Here is a 12,038-nt window from a genome sequence, read left to right on the forward strand (position 1 = left end):
AAATCCTAAAAATCCCTTTTTCCTCTCAAAGCTGAAACCAGGTGTGAGATCATTTCACTGGGATTGCAGTGGGAGCAATATTTTGGTTCACTTAAAGGGCAATGACTATGATTTTTACTGCGCCATAGCACAAAATGACCTAAAATATCTGGGGGTTGATGGCTGTGGATCAGTAATGGCTCAATGATTACTTAACCATGTGCCGAAACTTCTGTTTTTCAAAACTTTCCAGACCCGACCCTGTTTTGGAATAAATCCAAGGGACATCTGAAGGAGAGGGAGATGTTGAGTTCAGTAAAGGACGCATACTGCTTGATGTCCCGTTTAAGGATGGCATCTACGTTATGTAAAATAAATGAGACTCTCACAAATTATTCAAATCTGTGTGCCATGGGGAAAAAAATATCAGGGCAGCTACTGTATATTTTACTTTGCATCTATAAATCAGGTTGTGCTTAAAATTATAATTCTGTGACATAAAATAGCTTGAAATGCTGTCTGAGAGGCTCCTGAAATAAAACTTTCCTAAACTGTAATTGTGTGAAATATCCAGCAGAGAGCAGCAAAATATCACTTTAAAACATCATCACACATTCAGATAAGAGGCATAAGGAGATCTGAGCTTGACTTCCAGACTTACCCTGCGTTCCAATACCCATACTACCATACTATTTAGTAGGGAAAAAAATAATTAGTATGTCCCAATACATACTAAACTACATACTTTGTAAGGGCAGCTGCAGTACATACTAAAAGTAAAAAGTATAAGTATGCGATTTGGAACGCAGGGAAAGTTTGTGAATGTTAAAACAGGCCTAATGAATAGAAAGAATTTGATCGATTAAGACATGCAGACTTTAATAAATAAAATAGTATGTATAGAGTACATATATTTATTGCATTTAGTGATTCTCTTCCAAAAAATTCTTAAGTTGTAATCAGAGCTTAAGTTAAAAAATACACCAGTTTGTCACTTGGTAAAGAAAACAACTATGTTTGAGGTTCGAGGTTAGTATGCAAATATTATTAATTAATATATTTTTCCTTTATTGGAAAAATAAAAACAGTGAGCACAAAAACGAATAACTCGTATCTTTTTAATCAATAAAGGAAGACCCCAGGATACATCGTCAAAATTGTTCAGATTGATTTTCACTTCACAAAATATGGATTTAAGTGAAAGTGCAAATGCTGGTGTGAGAAATGTACAGTGGTTTTTGGTGCAGGGATATTTCAGACAGAGTTGAAACAGCAGCAGGTCTATGACCATGTTCACTCATGGACCACAGCCAAATCACGTGGTGGTAAAGGAAGAGCAAGAATACTGAAGGCTTTGATGAATTTTTTGGAGGATTCCCTCAATTAGAGATGCCATCAGGGAACCTTAATTGCAGACAGTGTTGACAGTGAATCTGGTGAAAAAAGAGCACATGTATGTCACACTTTGAATCACAGATGGGCCAGTAAGGCAGTCGTCCCAAATAATTTCTTGTAAAGCCACATATCCTGAAACCGTGCTCCTGATTTAAGCACGTAATATGCCAGAAAGTTATATCAGACACATGCATCATGACGTCCTTGTCACCTTGGGCTGAATAAGTCATTGCCCTGTAGAAATCTCTTTTTAACCTATCAGCATAAGGGCGAGAGGGAGAGGACTGATAATGTAGTGTCAGGATCAATCCCAACTCCACATCTTAAAGGTTGACTTGACATTTTGAACACCGAAATCACTTTTCATGCATAAATTAAATGATAAAAGGAGACAGTGAGAATTCACATTGTATTCAAACTTTACCCTGCTGTCACCACAGCCTCACTTCGCCGCACATGGCTGACAGGTAATAAACCTCTAAAAAAGAGGTGTCACTGTAATATCAACCTCTGAGGGGACTTTCTGAGTTTTCTTCTCTAATGCAGCAGACTGCTAAAGAACCTGTCACCGTTTGACCAAGGGTTAGGGTTAGAAAGCTCATAAATAAATTCTTTTGCTGCTCAGTTGACTCATGTTTTTTAATTCCTGCCTCCTCAGCTCCATGCAGACAGTGATACGTTGACATAATTACCATATTTCCAAATAAAACAGGTGAGACGTGAAGGTGAGTAGATGGCAGACGGAGGGATCTCTGACAATCTGAACATAGAGTTGCACTTTATAAGGGGAGAGGATCCAAAATGTGGTTTTCTCAAATTTACAGGAATGAAAACAGTTTATATTGAGATTAAAAGGTAAAAAAAACAAAAAAACAAAAAAAACAACAACAACAAACCTCTAGAGCTAAAACAAATGAGTACAGCATGCTACAGAGCAACATGAAAGACCAGAGTCATCAATAAGACAGAGCATGCCTGAATAGCCATCATCTCTTTGGATCTGTTCAAAGTGGAAAAAGTGATAGATGACCACCTTCAAATGTGTTCAAATGCTAAAGTGTTTTGTGTGTGTGTGTGTGTGTGTGTGTGTGTGTGTGTGTGTGTGTGTGTGTGTGTAGAATTGCATACATTTTCTGCAGAAGAAATTCAAGTTAAAGATGAAAATGCTATTGTTTGCTGATTCATGTCTCTGAAGCTTCTCCCTCAAGTCTGTCCAAAACTAACTAACTTCAATTTGCAGGTAAACTTGAAGATCCTGTAAATACATAATATGTATACATAAAAAAAAAAAAAAAAAAAAAAATCCAAACTGAATAGTTAGAAATGTAGTAAAATGCTGGGCCAGCAGGGGGCTCTAAAAGACCACCAGATGAGTCACACAGCCAGCAGCCCATGAACCGTCTCTCAATGGGCCTCAGAGGATTTACCTCTGATCCACATTATGCAGGACTTTTTGCACACAATCTGGCAAATGACCAGTGAGCCCAGTTTCAAATAATGCATTGAATTCTGCCAAAGAATTCAATGCTTTATGAATTAGAACTGAATTTGTGTTAATCTTCTCTTGGATAATTATTCTGAATGATACAAATGATGACGGAGTTAAACTGAAATCACATACAGGACTCAGTCCTTTTTTATTTAGGTGTAATATGACATTATGCTGCTGAAAAGCACTGCTTATGTTTGCAGCATAAGATATTGGTGCATAATTTCAACAGTTCAACAGTTGACACTTGATAAATTAGTTATATGAGTTATAATTCATTAAGTAGCTACTCATTTCCCATTTGACTATAGACTCATCTTACCTGGACACCACTGAGCTGCTCATTTTCTAGTCCTTATTCAATACACTAGATGGGGCCATCACACTGGCAGATAATCTACAGAGCCATGACCTCTGTGACTACTAATGGACATGAAATTTAATCCATGTAAAATATTAGCTAATAAGATTATTCAGGAGGCTTGTGAACAGATCTATTTAATCTCACTGCAAACATAAGTGAGATCAACCCTCTTACACAAAACCGGGAAATGATTTGTCAACAGATTAAGGCTTAATAATTTTACTTTTTTCACTGACCAAATCTCACCAGGACCACATCCATCACATATTTACTTAATGATAAGAAGGCTATCATGAATTCTTTTTTTTTTTTTTTTTTTTTTTTAATCAAATGCAAGCTGAGGAAACCGATTTAAAATTGCATGCATGGACAGAAGTGGTGATCTTTAAAGAGACATGTGGAGCAAATATAGAACTTTAGAACTACATTGAATATCCAAGCAGGGGCTGCACCCGTGACTGTGGGGATTACAGGAATGCAGGAGTGGGGAACTGATGCAGGACATTATGCTGGAGCCCCAAACAAGTGTAGGTTTTCAGCGGATTTTCAGTAGGGCTGCCTAAGTTCTGAACATTGGGGAGTGACGGCCAGGGCGTTGGTGGTGATAGAGTGAGAGCAAGGGGAGAGAGAGAGAGAGAGAGAGAGAGAGAGAGAGAGAGAGAGAGAGAGAGAGAGAGAGCAAGGAGAGAGAGAGAGAGAGAGAGAGAGAGAGAGAGAGAGAGACTTGGTAACGCATCACAGCAGGACAGTCAATCGAATCGAATCTAAAGGCGCTCAGCCACCGACGGACACGGACGAGGCAGGTAGGACAATATGATAATGACATGATTATCCAGAAATTAGTGGAACGAAAACGCAGCGGCGCTTGAGCACTAACAAACGGATACGGCATTTTCACGCAAAGGCTAATGTTTATCCGTTGTTTCGGAGTTGAATATGACCTGCTGTAATTGTGCGTAATTCATCACTTTTACGCGTAGTGACAGACAAGTTGGTTCGCTTTAGCGCATGGTGATGCGGTGCCAGTTTGGAACTCATTGGATGTTTGCGCAAAGGCAGAGTTTTATGACATGTTTTTTTTTATGGCGTAGAGAATTTTTTAATGAGTGAACATTTCAGTGGGAGGACAATTGTGTTTGTTCAGGCAAAATAAAATAGTATCATCAACTATTTCAGCGTCTGCTAAGCTTTTTTGTAACAGTCGATTATGCTACTGCTGCAGTTTTTTCATCACGGGTTACACCTGTCCGAGTGTTTTAGCGCACAGGAGCTGTGGGTTGTTGCGCAATGTGCATGCATGCATCGGGGTGTCAGGTGTACTGTATTATCTCAGGTAGCCCTGGCGACTCCTAAGGTGCCTGCTGGGAAGCGCCGTGGTGCACACTCATTTATTCATGTGTCACCTGAACGCAGCGACCACGCAAAGCCAGGTTAAAGGGGAATGCCACCCAGTTTAAGAATTCAGCTCCCATTCTTAATGAGCCAGGACAGTCACATGGACACCACCATGAGGCTACTGAAACATGAGCACCAAAACAGTTAATTTAGTATTAGCGCTGTCATGTCAGGAACTGCTTCATGGACAACTGAGGATGAACTGACTCATTGTACTGTTGCATATCTTTGGTCAAGTCACTGTCCTTTTCTATAGCTAGTTACAGTTCTAAAATTTGACTGAAATGTTGATATTAGGATTTGAGGACAAATTCTAGTCATTGGCCCATAGCTTTTAATGGTGCATTTGTAATTATTTGCAGTTGTTTTTATATTTTATAAACAGTGCTGGCATGTTTTCTGCCTGTAATGCTGATTAATTGTAGATGGGAGAAAATGCAATGTTTAGCTAAACGTTTGGAAATAAACTTTAAATTGTAACTGTTTTGTCAGCAGTGAAGCAGAGAATGACACCGGTTATGGTCATTTTTCTGTGTTCATTGTCTGTCCAGTGGTATAATATGTGGCATCACAGAGTGGTGAATGGTTGCGTATAGGCTCTTATTTCTGACAGAGCCAACTATAAGTAGGCTATTCACTACAACCTGAAATGGTACTGAAAAAACATACTTTACAGGTGAATAGCAGTGTTTCCCTGGCAGTTGGATCTCATTTTCACTCTGGCCTTGATTTAGTTACATACAAGTGCATTGTAGTAGTTGAACTGTTAAGCAGAGGCTGCCAACTTTCCCAGTTTTATCATGGTGTTCAACCCATCAGAAAATACAAAGATGTGCTGTGGACCTATATTGAATATGAATTTCCACTGAATGTAGTGTACTCGGGACAAGTTTTTTTTTTTTTTGTCAACAAGGTCTTTGTCCTGTCTCTGAAGAAATGCTATTGTTGGATGTTGATTGAATTATTCAACTTTTGGCCTCAGTCGTCACATGTTGCACGTTCACTGCCATGCCCACCGTGGTCATCGGGTGCATAATAGGGAATGTGCTGCACAAGTAGTTTGAAATTGTTGTTAATATCCAACTTTAGTCTGAAGGGATTAGGTATTCAATTTTATATGTGTGATAAGCTTGAGAGAATCATTGCATTTCTACTTTTCATTTCTCTTTTTTGTTCCTGTTTTTCATGCATTATGTGAGGAAAGTATGCCTCTGACAGTTGCCCTTTCTGAGTGTCTGTCACTCTCACTGAATCCACTCAGAATACGAGAGGGAAGAAAAAACATGCTGAAATGGAGGCTCCATATCTGACAGGCACCTTGACTGACAGGCTCAAATGAAACCCAATATGAGGGATAGAGGAATGAATTGCAGATACAGTGACTCTAGTGGACTATCGTATGAGGTCTCAGTGAGGTAGCAGATCGAGGCATGAAAACGAGAAAGGATGGAACCGTTGTAAAATTGGAAGAATGGTAAAGTCGCGCAAAAGGAGGGGAGGGGAGGGGAGGCGACAGAGGGTTGGGAGAAGTGGCGGATATTGAAATGAAGCTTCCTTTTTTGTCTCGTGGTATTGTCATAATTCTTGTAGCCGAGCCCATCTGTTGAAACTGTAATAAAAATGGAACCACTGGGACAGGCATGCTGTTTATAGCCAGGTGTGAAAGCATCTGAATTGTCTATAAACCTGCTTTGCAGAAACTACTCATCCATAACTCAGGATTGTGGATTTTCAAGTTTCTCTTTATTTATTTTTTTCTAGGATATCAGTTTGTTTGGACCTGTCAGTTTGTATTGTTAGCTTGCCGATTCCTTGCCTTTTTCCATCTGTTTTGGTCTCTGATACCTATGATTATGGTCGTTGTACTCTTCCCTGCTTTCCTCTTCCTCCTCTGTCTTCTTCCTGGTCCAGCTGTGTGTGGTCATTGAATCAACCAAGGCAGCCAAGCAGAACTGAAGAAAACAGGCTGGAGAAAACACAAGAGGAGAAGGGCTGAGAAGAGGAGCCAGTTGTATTACCAGTAGACCATCTATTCCCAGATGATTTCATCCTAATGGATGGAAACCATGTTTTTTTCGGAATTCGATGTGGTGGAGCACATCAAATCAGATTAGTGTGGCCTTTGAGAAGAGGAGGGTTTAAATGGCTAGTTTTAATCTCAATCACGCCATTGCAAGCTTCACTTCTGTCTAATTGTAAAGGTGAAAAGCAAAGTGCAGGAATTTTAAATCACCTGAAAGGAAAGGAAGAGGCTTTTTAGGGCTCACAACTTAAACTTTTGGGATTGATATCTAAATCTGTTACATTTACCTTGTTGCATCCTAGTCTGCTTTAGTCTGGAGAAGAAAGGAAAAAAGAAAAAAAGTTGTGTCATGTACTAACAAACAAAACGGCAATTTAATGGCAGCTTTGTTGTGTGACAAATCCTTGTTGTTGGTATTTACGCATGGAACGCTGCCCTGGAGAGAAGCTGAAACAGCAAGGGAAGGAAAAAGGAGGGGAGGAGAGACAATGAGGGGAGAAGGGAGATGGGAGGCGGGGTTGTATGAGGAGAGAGGTGAAGTGTTGAGATGCAAAGGTCATCCGTGCTGGAGAGGAGCTACTAAATGGTGTGTTTTGATCTGTCAACTGGGATAGAAACAGACTACAACGGCTGTTGTTGGGGTGGAATGACTGGGCTTTAACAAAGAGAGAGACAAAAGAGATGAATGAGTCTCCGCAGGCTATCGGGTGCCCTCTGACACAGCTGTCTGTGTTTATGTTGTCTGATATACACACAGGCCTCCGCTGGGACAGCTTCGCCAAGCTCATTGCAGCGGATAATGGCCAAGTGAAAAGAAAGCTCGGCCAAGAGACAGGCATTTTAAGACCGACACCAGAATTTGGGAAAAGACCTCAGATCTGTTCACATTATGGAGGCTGTAAATGTGTTTATTGGCATATCATTTGAGTGAAGAGGAAAGAAAAATAACGGGCCATTGCAGAGATGAGACAAAAACACTCTGAGATGAATAGCCTGCCGGTGCTATACTTACAAGATATTTCTTGGGGGGGATTGATTAACCTTAAAGCTCCTTGTTTCCTAATGGTTGTTATGGGATTTCAAGATTTTAAAAGAGGAATGCAGCCCATAATATTGTGATTCAGTAGCATGAAAGTAGAGGGTTGGACAAAAAGGGGCTTTGAGGCATGACAGCATATTGATCCATGCTTTTTTATCAGTAGAGGGCTGAAAAAAAAAGTCACAGAGTGTATCATTATGTTCTCAGCACAATTTCTCCACAAAAACACTAAAAGCCTAAAATTGGAGAGCTAAGATTGTTTTGGCAGTCTGCACTCAAGCACAATGGAGGTGGCAGCAGCAGGCAAGGTCAGTTGCTCACCAGATCCCTTTATATTGCTTAATTTCTTTTGCTTTTTGATCGTTAAATATCTTTTCGTCTGAGTCAGTTGGCTCCCCGCTGCACCTTCATGGAAAACCATTTGTGAAGCAGCTGTCTTTACAAGCGCAGTTTTTGTTGACAAAAACTTTTCAATGAAAACTTTTCTGCTCTGTTGTACTTTTTGTATGAGCGTGTACATTCATGATAATTAAAACATTATGGCTCTTTTTTTTTGCATATTATCACTGTCTTCTACTGTTTGAACCGGAATCAGCCCACTCATGTATTTGAACATGAACTCACCTAATTCACCTGCACAGTATCTCAGTAATCTGTCGTACAGTGACTGACTCTTCTGCAGGGAAACTCCGTCAGCCTTTTCCCTCTGCCACTAAAACATCGGTCTCTTTCTATTGTTCCTATTACAGAGGCCTACCAGCGTTCACTTGACAAATTCTGTTGACTATTTCTCCCAGCTGTGTCCCAGTGTGTGGTACAGGCGGAGGTTTCTCTTCCACTATTTGTTCCAGTTGAAGTTCACCCCAACGTACACACATACCCGCCGTGGTGCTAGAGAACAGGGGGCGCAGAGTGTATGTGTGTGCATGGATGTGGGGGGAAATAGTTTGCTTGCTCAAGCGTTTGTGACATGGTGCTGGGAATGTGGCGCCTCGCTGCACTCCATCCTGTTTGTGATAATTACTGTCTCCCCAGGTCATGTGTAAGCTGCCCTCTCTCTCCCACTGTGTTTTGTGGAGCTTCTCTGTGTGTCCATACATGATCAAAGAAGTTGCAGGCAGCAGCTCCCGTGGAGGAACCGAGTTTGTCTTGGCATGTGTCCCTCTGTTTGCCTGGTGGGGAGTTAGTTAGTGATCTTTTATTGAGGGGAGGCTTCAGTCCAAGTGCACTCCGAAGAAGCAAAGCAACGGGAGGGCCGCTTCAATTCTGCTGAGACGGAGGCTGCTCATGTCACGTCTGCCAGTTCATTAACATTGGACTGATTTAGTGGTTTTGGGTGGCTTCACCAAAGGTTCGTGTTAAAGATGAGGAAACACTACTAACCGGCGATGCGGAGCACTACGGCACGGTGATTTCATTTATCAGCTGACCAAACTGAGCGAGTTACTCATCGCCAGAGCGTGCCATGCCAGTGTGATGATCGCTTCTACCAGTGAGCGACTACCTGCAGTGCAGTCCAGATGCCATCCTGTTTACACTGCATTCTTGTCATGTAGTGGGGATTGCTGAGTAAGGCTTTCTGAGAGCAGTGCGTGTCATGTTGGAGATGAAGAGATCGGGAGGGCAGGAAGGAAGACATTACTCAGCTCATCAGAGCAGCACTGTCCCTCCCTCCCCCCCTGACAAAGCCAAATGTCTCTTAATCTGTCTCTGATCACTCCGCTAATGAGTGATGGCTTTTTCATGAGGACAGAGGGCGGGTAGAAATCTGCCATTGATTTGCTGTGATAATCCAGATTTGGCTGCCAGCTGAGGTCCACCATTCCCTCGGAGAAGGGTGCCTTTGAGGTTAAGGCAAGTCAGACACAATTGCCATGTAATCAATAATATCGAATGCTGTAGGCTGGGAGATACAGTCATATGGGCAGGCTGGCCTTTCTGGAAAAAGCCCAGTGGGTTCAGATATTACTCTTCACTTTACACTGCCTTAATCACACATTAGTGTCAGATAAGCAATAGGACGGCGACTCTCATTGAATGGCCTTGGATCTCAGCCACTCTTAAGCTTTGCTGGGTGCGAGATGTGTGTGTTCTCCTAATAGTCGTTCTAGGTCGTGAAATAACCTGCCTTTTAATCTGCGTCCAAGGCAGGATGTTGAGCAATATGTTGGCAAATATAAGAGTTTTAAAAGAAAGATTTGATTTAATGGACTTGAAATAGCTTCGATTTTCAGATGTTCAATGCGTGAATGTGAAAAACTGTGACATTTCAGAGGTCAATAATAACTTGTAACTGATGCAAGACAGATAGACAAGATTTGCGAGCAATCGAAGGCTTTCCTGACCATTGAAAAAATTGGTTTGCAAGGACTATTCTACATAGATAAGTGGACAAATTGAGGATATTGTTTTGTTAATCAAAAGAGGAAGAGACAAGGGCCAACATGGATAGATCAGAGAGAATAGAAAGAGAGAGCAAGAGGGGAGAAACATCATATTTGCAAAAAAAAGTAAAGACAGAGAGAGAGAGAGAGAGAGGGAGGAATGCAGATAGAAAGAGACAAGAGCGGGAGATGGGTACGAGATGTTGTCGGGGGCTGTGCGTGTGTGTGGGGGGGGTGTAAGCAGGAGACGAGCAATGACTTTGACAGAAGGAAGGAGGGAGTGAAGAAAGCAAAGGAGAGATGGAGAGTGACAATGTAGATGAGGGAGAAGGACAGCACTGCGATGAGGTGGTGGTGGTGGTGGGGGGGTCACTCACACCAAGAACCTCACTGTTCAGCCCCGTCCTCTGCAGGTAATTGCCCCAGGCAAGACAGATTACTTAGCAAACCTCTCAGCCCTGTCCCGTTAGTGCTCAGCTCAACCTATCACGAGATCCCGTATTTACACTAATTATTAACTCACCTCCACTGCTACGGTCCCTGCTTTTAATTTGCATTTGCTGCTCTGTGCTCGGTGGCATCCATTTGCTATTTTGTAACCTGAATATTCAAGGAAATTAGCCGTTATAGTGTGGCACATTCAGAGTGAAAGAATTGCTGCAATTAGCAATACACACACAATCTAGGTACACAATCAATAAGTAGGTCAGTGTGAGCACAGGGCAGCGAGGTAGAGCGGTTGTCTGCTAAGTGGAGGGCTCGCGATTCAGTTCCCGGCTCCTCAAGAGACAGTGTCGAAGTGTCCTTGAGCAAGACGCTGAACTTCTAACTCCTCCTTGCTTGGCAGCCGCTGACATCAGTGTGTGAATGTGTGTGTGAAGTGTGAACGGGTGAATGTGCGGCAGACACTGAAAAGTGCTTTTGAGTGTTCAGTCATAGAAAAGACAGGCGCAATAGAAATGCAGTCCATTGAGTCAGTGTGAACAACCGCAGCGCTGCCTGACTTTAACCTTGTGGGAATATTTTGCAAGGCTTTTACAAAACATTCAAAAAAATATCTATCTATACACACATCTCCATATAGTTATATCTATATCTATATATATATAGATATAGATATATACATATATTCCTGCTCCGTTCTGTATGATTTGCCAACTATCCGTTTCTTTGTTGTTGTTGTTGTTGTTTGTCTTTTTGGAAAGAGCTTTTCCTGTGGAGTATTTCACATGTAAATTTATGAGCTCAATAATACCCACCGAGGGCCATTGTGTTGTGTGGCTGGGAGACAGGGAAGATCGCAAAAAAAACTGGAAACCTCGCCAAATCACACAGAAACTATTATGCATAGGCTGCACCAGGGCTACGTGGGGGAAATATCTTGTTTTTGTGTATTTTGTATTTTACGTGAACCGTTCCTTAAATATTGCATCCTCCCTGCGTACTGGGCAGGGCAGAGGGCAGGACGCGGCTGCAGGAGGACGAGTTGTATCTTCCCTCATACCCTCAGCCCTCTGAAACCCAACATGTCTGTCTCAGCCAGTATCCATCACGTCCACTCATCCATCCATCACCTCAGAAATGTCCTTTAGCATTTGGATGAAGGATTACTGAACACAACTGCGAGTGGATGTGGGTTTGCATGCATGTGTGTGTGTGTGTGTGTGTGTGTGTGTGAGAGAGAGAGAGAGAGAGAGAGACAGAGAGAGAGAGAGAGATCAGTTGGCAAGGGCGAGAAAGAGCAATAAACCAAAGTAAAGACCACGTGTAAACCAGAAACCACAATCCTACAGCATATTCTGCTGAATAATAGATCCAGGAACTGATAAATGTTACATATCAGTGTAGTACAGAGTTTTGTTACCAGTATCAAACTTCGGGCATCAAATTGTATCAGGAAGCTTGAAAACGATGGATTCCTTCAACAGCGTTTCAAAATTTCCATTAGTTTGAGGGCATTACTATTTCTG

The sequence above is a fragment of the Myripristis murdjan genome, chromosome 15, assembly GCF_902150065.1.
Source record: "Myripristis murdjan chromosome 15, fMyrMur1.1, whole genome shotgun sequence".
NCBI classification, from domain to species: domain Eukaryota; kingdom Metazoa; phylum Chordata; class Actinopteri; order Holocentriformes; family Holocentridae; genus Myripristis; species Myripristis murdjan.